The sequence below is a fragment of the Monodelphis domestica genome, chromosome 2, assembly GCF_027887165.1.
Source record: "Monodelphis domestica isolate mMonDom1 chromosome 2, mMonDom1.pri, whole genome shotgun sequence".
NCBI classification, from domain to species: domain Eukaryota; kingdom Metazoa; phylum Chordata; class Mammalia; order Didelphimorphia; family Didelphidae; genus Monodelphis; species Monodelphis domestica.
The window spans coordinates 478,499,211-478,520,206 of record NC_077228.1 but is presented as its reverse complement, the minus strand read 5'-3'; the positions used below and the strand labels follow the sequence as shown (position 1 = coordinate 478,520,206).

General features: G+C 36.8%; 1 protein-coding gene across 4 annotated transcripts in view; it reads left to right on the top strand.

Annotated features, from left to right (window-relative positions):
- Positions 1-20,996, top strand: part of SORT1 (sortilin 1) — a 72,731-nt gene that overhangs the window by 12,769 nt on the left and 38,966 nt on the right. The gene's annotated exons all lie outside the window — the stretch shown is intronic.

The window sequence follows — 20,996 nt, the reverse complement described above, 5'->3', positions numbered from 1 at the left end:
GTGGCAAGATGTAGTAAGATGTGAATGGACTAGGCACGTGGATTTATTATTTTCTATCCTTGATTTCTAATAATCTTTAATAAATCTCATAAAATATAATATTTTTATTACTAGAAACTAATTTAACTTTTACAGTTGGATATTGATGTGGTTTGCCATTTCCTTATCCAGAGGATCTTTTATCAGGCAAACAGAGGTTAAGTGATTTGCCCAGGATCACACTGCTAAGAAGGGTGAGGCTAGATTTGAACTCTTCCTGAGGCCAAGCCCAGCACTCTATCCGGTGGGCTACCCAGCTTCCCTGAGGCATATAGAAGTCATTTGTCCAGGTCACAAAGCTAAAGTTGGATTTAAACTCAATTTAAACTTATTTTTACTTTAAGCATTTTTATTGAAATCTTTCTAAACCCATGTTTTCTTAGCTTATTAAATAATATGCTGAATACCAACCATTTAACCCATTCTTGATGACTCATCATTTTTAACTATCATAATTTATTATGCGTCTAGAGCCATGTTGGTGAAACTATGGCACATGTGCTGGAGAGGGCTGCCCCCTCCCCCTTCCACACCCACGCCTGACCCACCCCTCTGCCCGGCAGCACTTCCTCCCTCCCCTATCTGGGGTAAGGGGGCAGCTCTTAGTATGAGGGTTGCACTCGGTCTCTGACAGGTTCCCCATCACTGACCTAATGTGTCCATCAGCACCATGCTAGATGCTGAGGGAATAGACATAGATTATATAAGACTCACCCTCATGTAACTTTTACTCTAAGAAATAATATGTGCATACAAATGTAGTTCTCTATAGTATTATATACCAGACAAGTGTAAAAGGATGATATTTATGAGCTCTAGGATTGGACTTGGAGGGCTCTAAGATGGGGTATCAGGAAAAGCTTCATAGAGGAATTAACATTTGAACAAAACTTTAAAGGTTTTTTTGGGAACTCAGCAAGTGAAGAGAGGGATGTAGGGAACTTTGAGAATAAAGACATGAGCAGAAAAATGCAGAATGTATTAAAGGGAGAGAATGGTTCATATCTGCTAAAGAATGAAATTCCAAAACAAAATAGGAGAAGAGAAGAAAATAAAACAAGGTGTTTCTAGATTGGAGACCCTTGACTGCTACGTAGAGGAGTTGGCATTTTGTTCAGGCTTAAATTTGGTTAGACATCCAAGAAGAGCTTCCCTATAGGCAGTTGAGTATCATAAAGTCATAGGATTTAGAGCTAGACCTTGGCATCAAATCAAATTCCTTATTTTGTAATTAATCCAAGGTTTAGATATGGGTTTTCCAAGGTTTTACTTGTAGGATATTAGGATCATAAATTTAGAGGTCATTTAGCACTACTCCCTCATATTTGTGTTGAGGAAATTGAAACCTAAATAGGTGACTTATCCAAGGTCACATAGAAAAGGTATTAGAACTGGCTTTTGACAAAACAACTCTGAGGTATCACCTCACACCTAGCAGATTGGCTAACATGACAGCAAAGGAAAGTAATAAATGTTGGAGGGGATGTGGCAAAGTAGGGACATTAATTCATTGCTGGTGGAGTTGTGAACTGATCCAACCATTCTGGAGGGCAATTTGGAACTATGCCCAAAGGGTGACAAAAGAATATCTACCCTTTGATCAGCCATAGCACTGCTGGGTTTGTACCCCAAAGAGACGATAAGTAAAAAGAGTTGTACAAGAATATTCATAGCTGCACTCTTTGTGGTGGCCCAAAACTGGAAAACGAGGGGATGCCCATCAATTGGGGAATGGCTGAACAAACTGTGGTCTATGTTGGTGATGGAATACTATTGTGCTAAAAGGAATAATGAACTGAAGGAATTCCATGTGAACTGGAATGACTTCCAGGAATTGATGCAGTGAGAAGAGCAGAACCAGGAGAACATTGTACATAGAGATGGATATGCTATGGTACAGTCGAATATAATGGACTTCTCTACTAATGCAATGATCCAGGACAATTCTGAGGAACTTATAAGAAAGCACACTATCTATATTCAGAGGAAGAACTGTGGGAGTAGAAACACAGAAGGAAAACAACTGTTTGATCACAAGGATTGATGGGGATATGATTGGGGATATAGACTCTAAATAATCACTCTGGTGCAAATATCAGTGATGTGGAAATGGGTCTTGATCAATGACACGTGTAAAACCCCAGAGGAATTGTGTGTTGGCTATGAGAAGGGGACCTGGGGGAGGGCAGGGAAAGAACACAAATCTCATAACCATAGGAAAATATTCTAAATTAATTAATTTAAAAAATTTTTTTAAAGGAACCGGAATTTGAACCCAGGCCCTGTAACTCCAAATCTAGACCCCAGCTTTGCTATAGAAACCAGGCTAGGCACTCTAATTTCAAATCCAGAGTTCTGTGAAATCCTAGGGTCATGGATATTAATTAAGAACGGACTTCATTGGTCATCTAGTCTAACCTTTTCTATGGATGAGGAAACGGAGGCACCAGGATATAAGTGACATCCCCATGGTCACACAGGTAGGAAACTGGGATTCAGACCTGGGTCATCTTGTGATTCAGTGCAGGTCTGGAGATCAGAAAAAAAAGAGAAGGGTTAAAGATTTAGTTTTGTAGTTGAAGCTGTAGAAACGAATGAGACCACTTAAGGAAAAGTTGTAGAGAGTTAAGCTTAAGGACTAAACCTGAGGAAGCATGTAAAGAATCAAAGGTGTAGTGACAGAAAGGAATTTAAAAGAAATCTAGGCCTATGCCTTCTTTAAAGATAAGGAAGTCAGGACTTAACCACGGAGGTTAGTTGACTTGTATAAGGTCACATAGGTAACAGATTTGGGATTTGAACCCAGGCTCTGGCTTCAAATCCAGGCCACTCTCCTCTCACTCACCATGAGGTCATGGCAGCCAAGGGCATGGGAACAAGCTTGCCTGCAAATCATTTACAGAGAAGGATGGTAGTGGAAAGCAATAGAGCTGGAAAAGCCTACAAAAAGCTTGACCTGCTATAGAACCAGATACTTCCTTATGATGGGATCTTGAGTTAGTCACTCTGATGTTCTCACTCTTGCCCTCACAGCTAAGCAATATCATGGGCAAGATTCAGAACCAAGGATCCCCTGACCAAAAAGTGCAGGGCTCTTTACAGTGCATCACAGTTGGCAAAGTCATTTAGTATAAATGTAAGATATACAAAAAGTCCCAATGAAATGAAATTAGGAGTTCATAGAATTTCAGAGAGGGTCCTCAGTGGCCATCTATAGAGTTCAACCCATACCTGAAAAAAAAAAAATTTACACTACAACCAATCTTGACCAACCTTATCTGGGTGCAGAACATCTCTTATTGCTAAAAGTTTTCTATTAACTTTTTTTCCCCCCGATATCAAGCCTAAATTTGCATCTTTACAACTAAATTCTTTTGCTTCTTGTTCTACCCATGGAACCAAAACAGAACAAGTTGAACCCTCTTCCTCATGACAGCCTTTCATATACTCCTGCCCTCCCCTTCCCACTTCTCTAATTTCTCTAGGCTAAATGTCCATGCATTACTGATTCTTGCATGTTAGGAACCCTAGGACCTTTACCATTCAGGCTGCCCTCTGAATACTCTCTCTTTTTTTATTGTTTTCTCTCCTAACATAGGATGGGCAAAACTGAACCCAGTATGTGATCTGTGAATACAAGCTGCTCCCTATCCAAGGCAAAATATAATGGAATTAAAGCCTTATTCCTGGAAGCTGTGTCTCAATGTTGTTGAGGCCACAATAATTTTTTTAACACACTATTGACTGATATTGAACTTGCAGTCCACTGAACACCTTTTTCAAGCAAACTGTCATTTAGTAGAGTGGAAACAGCAGGGATTCTGAAGTCAGAGCACAATGGTTCAAATCCTCTGTTTATGTGATCTTGAATAAGTCACTTAAATTCCATAGGCCTTAGTTTTCTACATTGCAAAATCTATCTAATTGTCCTGTCATCTAACCCAGTAATGGTGAACCTTTTTGAGACCTTAGAGACTGAGTGCCTGAACTGCAACCCTCACCCTAGACAGGGGAGGGAGGAAGCACTCTCATTGGGCTGCTGGACAGAGGGGTGGGTGATGGGAGAAATGTCCTCAGGCATGTGTGAAGGGGGGAGGGGAGCAGTCGCCTCCTGACATGGAACCCATTTGTGTCAAGTTCAAGTAGAAAGGGATCCCTACCCCAGCATATTGACTTAGGAAACCACACATTAGTATTATTTATGGTGTGTTTCCTAATTACATTTTAATCTAGTTTGACCCTACTTAGTGGAGTGAAGTCTGATACCTCACATCTCTCAATCTTTTCCCTAAGAATAGTATGAGAAATTTTAATGAATGTCTTGCTAAAAAGTAAGCTCTCTCTATATCAGGCCCCTGATAATACAGGTTTAATGACTCTTGCTTAGTCTGACATGATCTGTTCTTGATGCCTCTTTTTCTAGCTCTGTTATTAAAGAGAGTAAAAGTAGAATACACAGATTATCAGACAGCAGTGAAGGCCTCGTTGAAGTTATAGCTTCAGTTCAGTTGCATGACTTTTTCCAGTAAAGTGACAGTAAGTAACCTCGAAGTTATCCAGGAAGAAAGATGAACAGGTAACAAATGGTTGGAAGGGAGGAAGAAGAGGAAGGGATTCTAGGATAAGGGCTAGTGAAACATTCAAGTAACAAGTCTAGAGTTGAAGTCAAGCCTAGGGGTTTGTCATTGGAAGGGGAGGAGAGAGATGTCTGTGTATTTCATACATGGATTTATTGTATTTTTGTTTTGTTTTTTAAAGTGATATTCCCATCTGTTAGAGGCATGTGGGGGTGTTTGTCCAAAAGAAAATGACTCTAGTGCTTTTGGAGTTCTGACTGCTTTTAGAATATTTTCATCTCTTCTCTCATTGCTTCTTTCTCTTTCTATTAATATGACTGCCTTTAGGAGTTCCTTCTATTTCTGACTTCTTTTAATCTTCAATGGACTAGGGATCCAGGTAACTAAACTAATTAGAATGGTATCTAAAACAAGAAGTTTTAAATGAGGGCCCAAAGGGTTTTCCATTCTGTTTGGATATTGAGATAATGCATTTTAGCTGCTTTTATTTTTTGCTTCTGTTTTATATTTTTAACTTTCAGTTGGAGATGAGGTTAGTTGGAGTAGCTGGATAAGTATAAATGTAGCAGAAACTTTTTTTTTTTACAGATAACACTGGATAATCAAATTCTTCAATGATTAAATGACTAAAAAATCCAAGAAGTTTAAAGCTAGTAGGCCTCTTAATCATAACCTATACCTGCAGTGGCAAACCTATGGTGTATGGGCCATAGGGGACACCCAGAGCCCTCTATGTGGGCATGTGTGCAGTCATCCCAGCACAGAGTTCACCAGACTTCATTACTAGAAAGCCAGAGGGACAAGGGGCCAGGTTGCTCCCCTCCCTATGTCCATGCACACCTAAGGACATTTTTCATACCACTGGACCCTCTAAAAGGTTTGCCATCATTGACCTATATTAACCCCCTCATTTCACAAATGAAAATAGGTTAATTGAATTGCAGTGCTTATTTACTCTAGAACCCAGGGCAGTTCTTTTTCTGTTGTACCATGTAACAGATTTGAGGATTTTGTCTCCTATGAAAAGCATTACTTAAAATGTTTTGTATTTGTCTTTTAAGTTTCTAAAAATAGACCCCATGAGAGCTAGAACATTTGTGGTCTTATTTTTAGCTCATGTTTTATGAACTTAGCAGTGCCTTGTCATCTAACAGAACTGTATTCTAACATTAAAAACCACATTAGTGCATTTCTCCCCATTTGCACGACACCACATCCACCATGCTTTGAGCCTCTTCATTGCTTACCATCCTATCCACCACTTATACTTTCCAGCTGAAATTGCAAAATCATAATCCAAAAGTCCTATTCTATCATTCCCAGAAGTACATTATTAAATATCTTTATGGCACTTACAAAGTATTTTTACTTATGTTAACTTGCCCTAACCTAAATATCCTTATTAAGTATATTGGGCAGTTTTTTATTTCTCCTAAATTGCTTTATATTTGCTTTGCATATATTTTGTAATTATTTTATACAATGGCAAACACAATATTCACTTAAAAGTTTATTGAATAAAATGTTATTTTCCTATGGCGATACTAGCTCCTTGAAGACATTGTCTCTGGCTGTCCTCCATGCCTGAAATGCAATGCTCTCCTTCCTTCTCTCCAACTAACATCCTACCCCCTCCTAAATTCTGGTGCCTTCCCTCTGCTAAGTATTTTCCTATTTATACCTTTTGTAGTTTGTTTTGTGTATATTTGTTTGAATGTTGTCTCCCTCATTAGATTGTAAACTCTTTGAAGGCAGAGATTGTCTCTTGCCTTTTTATGTATCCCCAACACTTAATACCTGAGGCATAGTAGGTGCTTAATAAATGTTTAGTAATTGATTAAGGACTTGGACTACTGTCATTTTTGTTTATGTTTTCTCAGTACCTAGAAAATAGTAAGTTTTTAATAAGTACTTATTGAATTGAACTGAATGGAAAATATTCAAACCCTTCAGTTTTTACTGATAGGTCAGTATGGAACTATATAATTAATTAAAATTTCACAAAAACTATATAGAACAAGTATCCCTATTTTACAAATGAAGAATTGAGACCCAAAGAGGTTCACTTAATACAGCTCATTCATCTAGTAATATCAAGCCAGGACTAGAACTTGAGCCTTTTGACACCCTAGTTCCCTATCCACTTAAGCATTACACCTCCCACATATTAAATGATTGGTAGGATAACATCATCAACTATCTCTGCTTTTGCACTATTTAATAAAAGTTAAGTTTCCATTCAATATTCAATGATAGCAACCAGTCACTGAATTTACTTGTCAGGCATGTTATTCCTGATGCCATATTGATGTGTCTATCTGCAGGCTTTAAATGAGTGCCACCCATGTGAAAATAGATCTACTTTCATGCATTCTATCCTAGACTTCTTTCAGAGTTTTATTTTGGGTTACAGGTACCTAAAGATAGGTAGGAGTATCTCATTATTAGGTTTTTTAAGCTCCAGTTGCTCCGGGGACTAACTCTCAAGTTCTCCAAACTATAGTAACACTTACTTAATTAGATATCTACTTTAATTAAATGTGAAGCTCAATTAAGTATTATATGACTGTTCTACATTTATTAACAGACTTATCTGTACCAGACGCCTTAGTTAATTCATAGTCTACAAAAATGTATATCCTTATTACAGAGAGTAATCATAGTCTTGCACCATAACCAATTATATTTGGGGGGAAATCTCAAAGGAGTCAGTGTGTCCTCATTTATTGAGTCATAGGCAATCATTGACCCATCTGTAACCTTGGATAGTTTATTGGTAATAATAAATCATGGATTAAGTACCTGTCTTTGGATAGCACTGTACAAAATATGGTCTATGTATAGTGTTTGTACTATGCAGTTTTACAATTGCTTACGTATTACCTTAGAATCGTTTTTCTGTTATTTAATGAGCCCACCATGGCTCTTTTCCCAACTTGATTCCAAGCATTTCAAGGGCAGGAAATGTATCTCTTCCCCATCCCCTATGGTAGGCTTTTAATAAATACATTTTGATTGAATGGCCCTAGAGCTTACCAATCTAAGATTCTTTTGTATGACATGGGACTCCATGATTCTTATTAAACTAGATGTCTATCTTATGCTAGAGAATTTTTAAAATACTTAACAGATGTAGGAAGGGAAGTATCTTTAGAAATAGTATGATTAGATAACTGAGCCAAGTTTCTTCAGCTCTGTGTACCCAGAATTCTGAATCACTCTGTTAGACCAGGACTGTAGGTGGCAATGGATCACAGAAACAGGGCAGAAAGCCAAGTTGTTGAATCAAGATAGAGTCAAAAATAAAGACTTATGGGCCAGGTACAAATGTAAAGGATCAGAATTTATAGGTCAAGTTGGTGGGGGTAAGTGGTTAGAAACTAGACAAAATAAGAAATATGGGAGCACATTATGTACCTAGGGTCTAGGCAAAACAAAATCATGCATTGATCTATAAGGAGAGAGATTGGAAGTAGATTCTATTTCCACTTTACCTTTTGGTTCTAAAAGATCAAGGCAATTTTCTTGTAAGTTTTCTGGAAATTTTATTTCTAGGCTCTTCAATTAGTCTAGTGATTATTCTTCACCCCCCCCCAATCTATTTTCAAGATCTGTTGTTTTTATTATAGTATGCTTTGCAGTTTTTCCCCTATTTTTTTTAAGTCTTCTGACTTTGTTGTAATATTTCTTGTAGTTTCTTAGAATCATTGGCTTCTATGTGGTTCATTACAATTTTAAGTTGCTTGGACAAGATTTTATCCATCTTATGCCAAGCTGTCAATCCCCTTTCCACTTCCTTCTTTCATAGTTTTCATTTCTTAAGCAATTTTTTTGTTTGTTTTTTGCCTCTAGGGCTCTCATTGCATTGATAAAACAGTTTTTAGATCCCTTTAAAACACTCATTTCTTTCAGGAATTTTAATTAAATCTGTGGCCAAGTTGTATTTTTATTTGAAGTTTTTTCTTGTCTATGTTTTGAAATCATTCTCTTCTGGGTTTGCATCTTGAACTCCACTGCCACCATAATAGCTTTTTATGGTTGAGTTCTTTTTGTTTGCTCATTCTTCCAGTCTACTTCCTGACTTTGGATTTGATGTTGGGACTGGGCTCTGCAGCATTTCAGGCTGCTCCTGTTTTGGTTTTCTTTGGGGCATTGAATGGTGTATCTTTCTAGGCCCTTGGGGACCTGCAGGCTTTCAGTGCTTCTCCCAAAGTGGCAACATCCAAGACATATTGTAGATTGCTGCTAAACTCATCCACTCCTAGCCAGCTGAAATGCTCTGCTACGTTCCTGGTTCTCTGAAGTTGCTCTACTGCTGCTGGGTTTTGACCTTGCTCCTCAGTATACTACCTCTGGATACAGGGGGGTCCCCAGGACCCTTCTCGGTCCCTCTGACAAAGCTCCTAGGTGGCATTTCCAATATTCATTCCCAGTATGAATCTGGGACCTCCTCTTACCCTACTGCTACAGCAACCTCTACCTGTTCTCCTGGCCAGATCTCATTCCCAGCAGCTACAGAACCATTTGTCTTCCCTGAGTCAAAATGGGCTGGGAGAATTTCCCCATCAGCATAGTGGATTTTCTAGACCTGTTTGGGAGAGTCCCGAGGAGAGCTCCTTTCATGCCTTTTTGCTACTTCACACTCCTCATTCTCCTTCTGCAGATCTCTTTTAGTTCAACAAACATTAAGTATCTATTGTGTACAAGGCACCATGCTAGGACCTGTTAATAAAGTCTCTGCCTTTGAAGGCCTTATGTTCTCTGGAATAGATAAACAGGGACCAATGAAATATTAACAATCAGGAATTGGAACTTGAGCCAGAAAGACTTCAGATCCAACCTTCCTAACTTGAAATCCCAGCTCTGGCTCTGCCCACCTCAATCCAGTTTAAGCTTTTTCTGCCCAGAAAATGATTCCTCTTTTGCTTTAGCCAGGTGTTTATTTCCTCCCCTCCCACCCTTCCCATGAGTTACTAGAGACTGATACATTTGGTTATGAATTAGGGTTGAGGAGCAGGCCACCTTGGAGGGTGGTTCACTTATCTGAGTTAGTCACTTACTGTCTTTTACAATGAGTAATGACTTTTGGTTGGCTGGCCTTGAAAACAGCAAAATTATCATTTCTATCTTAGCCAACCTGATGGACCTGTTTCTTGGTCACAGCTTTGGTAAACTCCACCACGTTAGTGGGTTGTGCTTCAGAGCTGACACAGGTATTGGTTACAGAATTAAGACATGTTGTGGTAGATTTGGAGCAGCTTTGTGCTGCCCACCTGTGTAAACATAAGCTCATTCCTTCATGTATCTGGATATCAGGTTTTACCTCAGGTAAAACAGGGGGCTTCAGGTAGATGTATAAAATCCCTTTCAGCTCTACAACTGTGATCAATGATTCTTTAAAATCTTTCTTTCTCCCATAGAGGAAAATTCACCAGTTCCCACTGGTGAATGAGTGACCATTTCATTGCCTATAGAAGCAGTTACCCTGTCCCCATGTTATGAACATATTTATTCTTTTTTCACTACCACACATTTCTTATAGGTTTTTTTTTTTAATATTGTGGACTCTGACTGTAATGTTGTATAGGAGGTTTGGAGTTCAATTTTATTAAGGAGCCCCTTTCCAGTCCATCTTTACAAGTCTCAAAAATGTCTTATATAGATTTCTTTTATTCAGTTCTTTCTGCCTTGATTAAATCAATTGAACTGTGGCTTGTTTTCTAATTACATACAGCTGAATATTATGTTAAACCTTTTCTGCTCCGATTAAGTAATCTTGTGGCTTTAGCTCAGCTTTGTTCACTTCCTCTTAGGCAGAAGTAATCTTCTTGAATTAGAAGTAGAGCAAAACATAGGCTTACAATCTGTCTTCCCACAAAGTACCTGCCATTTTATATAAAATCATATAAAATTTCTTTTTTTTTATTTTAATTTATTTATTTTCTTTTTGGTTACAATATTCACTTTATTTCCCTCTCTCCCCTCCACCTACCCTTCCCAAAGCCAAGGCACAATTTCATTGGGTATTACTTGTGTCCTTGATCAGAACCTATTTCAGTTATGTTGTTTGCACTAGGATGTTCATTTAGAGTCTACATCCCCAATCATATCCCTTCGACCAATGTATTCAAGCAGTTGTTTTTCTTTGGTGTTTTTACTCCCACTATGTTTCTTCTGAATATGGATAGTAGTTTTTCTTGTAGATTCCTCCAAGTTGTTCAGGATCACTGCATTGCCACTAATGGAGAAGTCCATTACATTCAGTTGTACCACAGTGTATCAGTCTCTGTGTACAATGTTTTCCTGGTTCTGCTCCTCTCACTCTGCATCAATTTCTGGAGGTTGTTCCAGTCCCTATGGAATTCCTCAACTTTATTATTTCTTTAAGCACAATAGTATTCCATCACCAGCATATACCACAATTTGTTCAGCCATTCCCCAATTGAAGGGCATCCCCTCATTTTCCAGTTTTTTGCCGCCACAAAGAGCACAGCTATGAATATTTTTGTACAAGTTTTTTTTCTTATTATTTCTTTGGGGTACAAACCCAGCAGTGCTATGGCTGAATCAAAGGGCAGACAGTCTTTTATTGCCCTTTGGGCATAGTTCCAAATTGCCTTCCAGAATGGTTGGATCAATTCACAACTCCACCAACAATGCATTAATGTCCCAACTTTGCCACACCCCCTCCAGCATTCATTACTTTCCTTTGCTGTCATGTTAGCCAATCTGCTAGGTGTGAGGTGATACCTCAGAGTTGTTTTGATTTGCATTTCTCTGATTATTAGAGATTTAGAGCACTTTTCCATGTGTTTATCAATAGTTTTGATTTCTTTAACTGAAAATTGCCTATTCATGTCCCTTGCCCGTTTTTTAATTGGAGAATGGCTTGATTTTTTTGTACAATTGGTTTAGTTCTTTATAAATTTGAGTAATTAGACCTTTGTCAGAGGCTTTTGTTATGAAGATTGTTTCCCAATTTGTTGCTTCCCTTCTGATTTTGGATGCATTAGTTTTGTTTGTACAAAACCTTTTTAATTTGATGTAATCAAAATTGTTGATTTTACATTTTGTGATTTTTTTCTAGCTCTTGCTTGGTTTTAAAGTCTTTCCTTTCCCAAAGATCTGACAAGTATACTATTCTGTGTTCACCTAATTTGCTTATAGTTTCCTTCTTTATATCCAGGTCATTCACTCATTCTGAGTTTATCTTGGTGTAGGGTATGAGATGATCCAAACCTAATCTCTCCCACACTGTCTTCCAAATTTCCCAGCAGTTTTTATCAAATAGTGGGGTTTGGTCCCCAAAACTGGGATCTTTGAACTCATCATAGACTGTCTTGCTGAGGTCATTTACCCCTAGTCTATTCCACTGCTGATCCTCCTTTCTGTCTCTTAGCCAGTACTAAATTGTTTTGATGACCACTGCTTTATAGTATAGTTTGAGATCTGGGACTGCAAGTCCTCCTTCCTTTGCATTTCATATAAAATTTCTTGATAAATACAGTGATAAGTAAGTTTGTTCAGTGATGTTCTTATTTAACAATATCAGACAAGATATAAACTGTATCCTCAGCAAGTTATTTGCATTGTTCAGGACGTTGTCCTGTGTAGCCTCCAAATAGAAGAGGGATCCTCTCAAGAGAGTGAAGTCCTCTAGTTGCTCCTCTTTCCAGATGGCGTTGAAGTAATTTCATTAAGCTTCTGGATATTACAGGGCCTCCTTAATAAGATTCATGACCACTTAAAAAGAGACTTACCTGATAAAAAGAGAGACTGAATATGCTCCAGACTCTTCAGAACAGCACATTTTAAAACAAGAAAGAACTGGAAGCAGTAGATTTCCATCAACTAGGCAATAGGTAAATAGTTATGGTACATAAATGTAAGTAGAAATGATGAATGCAGAGATGCATGGGAAGATTTATGTAATGTAAGCATGGTCCCAGAAAAAAAATATTAGAAGATCCCATACTGTCTGAAACTACTAGTGCTCACTTTGCTTAAAAGGCATTGCATCCCCATTCCCATTACCTATGGGATTCTGCCTGACTTTGTGTGCAGTTCTGGGATGGAAGAAATTTGTCATTGAATGTATTGACCATTATTTAGTCTGATGGAAATGTGAAGATTTTATTGTTAATAATAATTTGCATTTTTGCAGTGCTCTGAAGTTTGCAAAGCACTGTACAAATATCTCAATTTATATTCACAAACCTTTGATTATTTATATTTATATTTATTATATATTATTTATATTATATGTTACTAACATATATGTTATATATGATATATTATTAACTATTATTATTCCCATTCTATTGATGAGGAAGCTGAGGCAGGCAGCAATTTAAAGGTCCTCTAGCTAGATTTGATGCATGGTCTAGGCACTCAGACCCAATTTGAACTTGGATTTTTCTGACACCAGGTTCAGTACTCTATCTACTGTACTGTCTAGCTGCCTCGGTGCTTTGTTGGGAGTGGGTGCAGGGAAACTGGGTAGCCTTTCTCCTGGTCAGACATTAATGTTGGCAGAAAGCAAAGGCATTTAATCTTGTTGCAGATAGGGCAGGTGTGAAAGTAGCCACAGTTCAAGGCAATAAGGGTCACATGCCTGAAATAGGTCATAAACAAGTGCTATATGAATCAAGGAATAAGTGGGTGCATAAAAAATTCTCATTAGGACAACCAGAGAATTCTGTGCAGGACATGACTTTTTAGCTAGACTTTGTAGGATGGATAAATTTTAATAGGTAGAACAGAAAGGGAAAGGTATTCAACCTAATGAAATGACAAGAGCCAAACCCCCAAAGGTCAGAAAACACATCATCTAAAGGGTTCAGATCCCATAATGGGTGGGAGATAAGACTGAAAAAGTAAATTGAGGCCAAATCATAAAGGACCTTGAATGCTACTCAAAGGAGTTGAACTTTATTCTAGGGACCATCGAAACTATTTGGACAGAAGAGCAACATGATCAGAGCAGTACTTTGAATAGATACATTTGATGGTACTAAACAGGCTGCTTTGGATAGAAGAAATGCTGGGTCAGGCAATGTAGGAACCGAATGTATATACCTGTGGTATAATTGAGAAATTATAAAGATTTAAACTAGAGTGGTAGAAGCAATGGTAATAGGAAGAAAAGGAAAGTAGAGAAATGTTTTGAAGGAATAAATAGGTTTAATTTTTTTATAGATTCAAAAGGAAATTATATTTTATAGGGGCAAATTTAGAGCTGGAAGGAACTTTAAAAGATCTAACCCATCAAATAAGTTTTTGATCGAATTTATTTTTATATATTCTATTTCTTCCAGGGTATCTTATTTTTCTAGAGAGTTATCTCTAAAGAGTAAAAATACCAAAAAATCAAAAAATAAATCAACCAGTATAGCAAAACTATTCAATACATTGAAAATGTCTGACCATAATGGCAATATTCCACATTCATTGTCCCCTACCTCTGAAAAGAAGAAAAGGAGTTGGCTTCTCATCTCTTCATTAGTGTTTAATTTGGTCATTATAATTTTTACAACATTAATTTTCAATTATTTTGCTACTATTCTTTCTATTTACATTGGTTAGTCCATTTCAGTCATGTCCGACTCTTCATGATCCCATTTGGGGTTTTCTTGGCAAAGAGATTGAAGGTGGTTTGACAATCCCTTCTCCAACTCAGCAAACTGAGGCAAACAAAGGTAAGTGATTTGCCCAGGGTCAAACGGCCAATAAAATGTCTCAGACTAGATTTGAACTCGGGAAGATGTGCATCTTCCTGATTCCAGACCCAATACTGTCTCCTGCACCCCTAACTGCCCTTACATTGTTGTAGTCATCATATTTGTTGTTTTCTTGGCTCTGCTTACTTCATTTTGCATTGAGTAAATTCATGTAAGATTTCCCATACTATTCTGTATTCATCACTTTCATCATTTCTTATAGAATAATAATATTTTATTATTTATTCATTAAAACTTATTTTGTTGTGCCTCAATCAATGAGGGACCTCTTAAAGTCATATTACCAGGTTGCAAGAAAGGATGAATGATAAATACAGAGAACCATGAGATCTTATGAATTTTCAAGATGCAAAATGAAAAAAACAAAGCCAAGGAAAATATATACACAATATAAATGGAAAAAAACAATCACATAAAAAGATAAAAAATGAATGTCGCAAAATTACAAAGAACGAGCATAGTTTGAACAAAAAGATATGAGAAGACATGTTCACATCATCCCTTTGCAGAGATGGGAGGTCAGCAGGTATTGTACATATATTCAATTTTTTTGATGTTTTGATCTGTCGTGTTGATTTTTCCCCCTTTTTTCTTTTTTAAATATTATTTGTTATATGGAATGTCTCTCCAGAAGGGCAGAAATGCTAGAGGTAACTATAGTGATGGGAAAAAAGATGATTAAAAAGATATTTTTTTAGAAGTGCTGCTATAAATATTTTGGTGCATATGATACCTTTCTTTTTATCACTGACATCATAATAGCTAAGATTTATATAGTTTCTTTAAGGTTTAGAAAACACATTCATCTACTAACTTCTTTGATTTTCATCGACAACTCTGTGAAGGAAATGCTATTTTTATCATCTCCATTTTGCAGATGAGAAATTGACATCTAGAGGATTAAGTGACTTAGCCAGGGTCACACAAACTAGAGTCTGAGTTAAGATTTGAGCTGAGTGCTTCTTCCGCTTCCTAAGCTCTAGCCACTATGTCACCTAGCCTGCTCCACTTCTTTGGAATATATGCTTAACAGTGGAATCTCTTGAGTCATAGGGTATGAAAATTTAGTCACTCTTTAGCATAATTCCAGAGCTTAGCATGGCATGGTATCTGGCATATAGTAAGCACTTAGTAAATCTTTGTTAATTGATTTATCACTCCAAATTACTTTCCAGGATGGTTGCACTAAATCATAGTTCCACCAACATTGGTTTACTGATCTTCCTTTCACTCATTCAACATTGATTGTTGCCTTCTTTTTCTCATATTTGTCAATATTCTTAGCATAAGATAAAACCTCAGAGTTGTTTTGATTTGTATTTAATTTCATTTTGACCACTTATTTGTTGGGCAATGACTGGGGCTAAAATATATGGGTTAGTTATCTATATTTATTGCATATAGACCCTTCTCAAGGATATTTGATGCAGAGATTTTTTTCCCTCTATTCAATAGATTCTCTTCTTAGATTAACCTATTTAATTTTGCTTATAAGAAAAGTTTTTAAATTTCATATAATTGCAGTGATATATTTTGCTTTTTGTAATCATCTTTATTCTTTCATTAATAAATATTTCATCCTCTGTCCCATCACTGTGAAAGATATCTTTCTGGTTCTCTTCAAAAATTTTTAAATGCTGTAATCCTTAATATTCAAGCCACATAATAGCCAATATTCATATAGCATATTAAGACTTGCAAAGCATTTAATATATTATTCAGTCACTTAATATATCATTCAGTCACAGCCATTGAGATAATATTTGTGAAGTGCTCATTGGCAGTGCTTACTAAATGCTTGTTTCCTTTCCTTCCATGTGGAATTTGTTGTGATATATGATGTAATCTGTTGGTCTAAACTAATTTCTGCCACTGTCTTCTAGTTTTCCCCTCAGTTTCTTGTCATATAGGGGATCCTTACCTATCTAATTTGTTTGGGGGGGTTATTGTGCATTGACTTATTGAATTGATTTTGAATTGTACATTGTCTACTCTTGTTTCATTAACCCATTTTTGTTTATTTTTTAACCAGAACCAAATAGCTTTGATTATTGCTTTATAATATAGTTTATGTCTATAAGTGCTATTTTCTCCTTATAGTGGTAGTCTCTCGGTGATCGAGAATTTTATTATTTCCCTTGATAATTTTTTTATTCCTCCAAATTTTGTTTTTGGTTTTTGTCTAACTTAATATAAGTATCCCCTTAGTAGTTTGGTATAATCCTAAGTCCGTATGTTACTCTAGGTATTATTCTCATTTTTGTCACATTGGCATGATCTTTTAAAATCATTTTCAAGGTTTACTTTTAATTTAATTTTTTATTTTTCTATGGTTGTATGATTCATGTCTCTCCCTCCCCTTCCCTCCTCCCTCCTGGAGCTGACAAGCAATTCCACTTTGTTATCACTGTATGTATATATCCATATCATTCATTTTTGTAATAGAGTAATCTTTTAAAACCTAAACATCTTATTACAAAGGACAGTGCCCTGAGGTGGGGATAAGGATACATATGGAAATTTAAGTTTTAAAATTTTCATAAAAGGAAAATATCAAGAAAAAAATTATTTTTATTAGGAAAAGTGTTCTGTAATTTGAACAAGCCTTAACCCCAGATTAGTGATATTTTGCTATGTATTATAGAGAATCATCTAAGAAGCCATCAGACTTTTTGATAAGGTAGCTCAAGTTAATTTTCCATCCTTGGAAATTAGCAAAACTGGAGCTCAGTAGATTTGGATTTTATCCTCAACTTCACTACTGGAAATATCCCCATGCCCAGGGTTTTTGCACAGGAGCTATCTAACTTTTAATTCAGAAAGACAGAGCCTACCCCTAAAAAGCTTATTCTTTAAAGAAGTTTTGTTTGTTTAAAGGAGTGTAGACCAAGATGGATTATAAAAGATTTCCTCCCCATCTTGTGATAATTTGTTGTTGTTGGATACCAGGAAGACCTGAAGAAGGGTGAGGAACATATGGTAAACTGAAGGTTAGAGGAAGTAAAGACAGAAGGAAGTCTGAGGGGAGAATAGATGGACAGTGGCTTGACACAGAAGTTGGGAGGTGCAGTTAAGGGGAAGGAAGGAAGCAGTGGGAATGGATATAGAGCCTACAGGATATATAAAAAAAGAGATAACTTATAATGAAAAAGAATGGAGTAGTTTTAAAGAACAGTGTTAAACTTTCATATTGGTAGTAGCCTTTGGAAATGTTAAGAGCCTCACTTCAGCATCCTCCCTATTCTAGGTCAGAGGTGGCCAACCCAAAGAAAATATGTCATAATTAATTGTGCTGCTATATTTAAAGTAACTTTGTGTTCTGTGAAAGTTCTAAAATGTTGTAGATATAACTTCTGGCTAACAACAAACTAGATATTAGAATTTTTAAAAACATGATTGCAGAGAACTGTAAACTGCATATATATCCTTAGACTGGGTCTGTTTCCTAAGGAGATCAGGGAAAAATAAAAAAGAACCAATATGTTCCAAAATATTTATAGCAGCTCCCTTTGTGATGGCAAAGAACTGGAAACTGAGGGGATGTCCCATCATTTGGGGAATGGCAAAACAAACTGTGGTATATGCTTGTGATAGAATACTACTGTACCATAAGAAATGATAAGCAGATTAATTTTTTTTAATTTGGAAAGAACTACATGAGATAATGAAGAGTGGAGCCAAGAGAACATTATATACAGCCTCAGATTTAATATTTGAAAAATAACTTGTGAATGTTCACCTCCAGAGAATAAACTGAGAAGTGGAAACATGAAAGACATAATCAATATACACATATATGTTTGCCGGATGATGTCTTTTGTGATGTGGTGAGGGAAGAAGCTGAGATATCTGAAAATAAATTTTTATTAGAAACTTTTTTTAACTTAAAAAATTATTGCAGACCTTTGTCATTGACACTTTGGAAAGTAAGTCAACCATCTTTTGTCCTAGGTAGTTTATATTTCTTCTGCTCTTGAAGATCTAGAGTAGAAGTATGCTTCTAACAAAGTTTTCTTTAGGATCATCTCAAGCTCTGATGCTTCTTTCCTCACAGACCTGTAGTCATATACTAGAATTTGCTTTCATTTTTCACTTTCATCCTGACCCCAGGGTATTAGAACTTGGACTATAGATGAATTACATTTGTTGAGGAAACCAGATTGCCCTCATTGATGGCTCTATGTTTTAAAAAGGAAAACACTGGAGCAACTAGATGGCTTATTGGAAGAGGGTGAGTGCTTGGATACAGGAGGTGCTGGGTTCAAATGTGGCCTCAAGACACTTCCTATCTGTGTGACCCTGGACAAGTCACACCCAATTGCCTAGCCTGTACTATTCTTCTGCCTTGGAACTGATACCTTGTATCAATTCTAAGAGAAAGTAAGGGCTTAAGAAAAGAAAATACTATGTTATTAAAGTTAAGAGAAAAATAGTATGTGGGCAAAATTAAAGGACAAAAATAAGTGTAAATTCAGTCTTTGTTTTCAAAGTAAAACTTTGGATATTGCTTTCTTTTCCTGTAATGAATAAAATTTGGTTTTGAACTGTTTAGTTGCAATTGAAAGTGTTTAGCTCCAGAAGCAGCTCTCTAGGATACTTAGATGATTTAGTAACAGCAAAAGTGAATGCTTTGGGGCTCATTGGCTCTGTCTGGGTGTGTAGGAACTAGCTAAGTTGTAGGGCGTTGCCTGAAAATGGAAAGCTATAGATCCCAGTAGGGATCAAGGCCGACAGTGAGTATTGCAGCTAGGCAAGGCAACCACAAATCACAGAGCTATTTGGTGAATTATTTTCTTCCATCTTAGTTGTTGCCAGCAAGACCCTCCCTGAAAAGATAGTCTGTGTTTTAAATCAACACTAACCCATGTGGTTTTATTTCAGTTTTTGTGGTAACCTCTGTACATTCCCACAGTTGAGTCTCAAGTGACTGCTTCAGATGATTTCAGAGATTTTGGGACTGATGAAGTGAGCATCTGGCCTTATTGTATGTAGACATTGTAAATTGCTATGCAAGTTTCAAGACTTTAGATCCAGAGAAACCAGCCGCTACTCATTTTTCTTCAGACGCATAGCATAGTCTGTAAGCTAAACTGATCTTTGTGTCCTCCAAAACTCACAAGATCCCCTCACAGGAAACACTGTCAGCCAAAAGTATTTCTTGAGAACCCACTGTGTGCAAGGCATTGGCCATGCTGCTTAAAGCATGTAGAAGACAGCCACAAAAGTAGTCTAAGCTCACAATCATAAGATCATAGGGAGAGTCAGAAGGGACTTTAGAGATCATATAATCTTCTTAAAAATGTATCATCTTGTTTTTTATTTTTATTACTTTCCTTTCTGAATGTGTCTTTCCCTCTCTCCTTACCTAGAGGACAATCTCTTAAAAGCAAAGGAAGAAAAAAAGGGCAGTTTAAAAGCATAACCCAGAAGAATATCAGCCTAGTTTAACAATGTATACAGTGTTCCACACCCATACCCCCGCCCTCACCGCAAGGAAAGGCTGTGCACTTTACTTTCTCATCACTTTTTCATGACCTAGCTTCTTGGACGCTGTAAACTAATGCATTCAGTTTCTTTTGGTGGTGTTCTTTCCATTTATATTGATGGAGTCATGGTGTAGGTGGTTGTCCTAGTTTTTTTAATTTCACTTTTTACATCATTCATACAATTTTTTCCTCCTCTGAATTCTTGATGTTCATGGTTTCTTATAGCACTGTAATATTCTATTACATCTCATGTGCCAATTTGTTTAACCATTCCCTAATTTATGGGTGTCTACTTTATTTCCAGTTCTTTTCCACTACAAAAAGTGGCACTATGGCTATTCTGATGTATCTAGGACCTTTGTTTCTTCAGCCTTCTTAGACTGTATATCTAGTAGTGAGGTCTCTGATTCAGTCCCTTCTTAAGCATAATTCAAAATTGCTTTTCAGAATGGTTGTACCCATTTACTGCTTCACCAACATTATATTAGTGTACCTGTGTTTTTGGAGCTCCTCCAACCCAGAGACCATTTACTGTTAGCATGATAGAATAAAAGAACTCACTTTACAAATGTGAACTTGAAACTATGAGGGGAAATGACTTGTCCATGGTCACATAGGTTATTAAGTAGCAGAGCACAGATTTCTTTTCTGAATGACCAGGTTTCCTATCTTCAAGTTCTTAAAGCAAAGAATATAGGACTATAAAGGAGGAAGAATGGTACTGGTAAATACAGGAGTACTTCTCATGAGTAAGTGCAGGACCTAACTGTTACTACTCTTCTACCTTGGAACTGATATTGATTCTAAGACAGAAGGTAAAGGTTTTTTGTTTTGTTTTATTTTTAAAGAGAATAAGTACAGGATAATGAAGGGAAAGTGAACTGGTCAGATGCAGTCTTCAGTTCTATTGCTTCAAACTTTTGGAGATGATGATCTTGAGTCAACAAGATCTTGGCAGATCTGATATTCTGTATTTGACAATTAAAATGGGAAGCATTTTCATCATCATGTTTTGCAGTCCTGCTATTTGCAGGACATTTTAGGCACTGAAGGTACAAAGAGGTTAGGAGAGATGGTTCCTGACTAGCTAAGGCACTAGTTGAGAAATCAAAAAACTTACTAATATAGCAGTATCTACCTTTCTAGTTTAAATG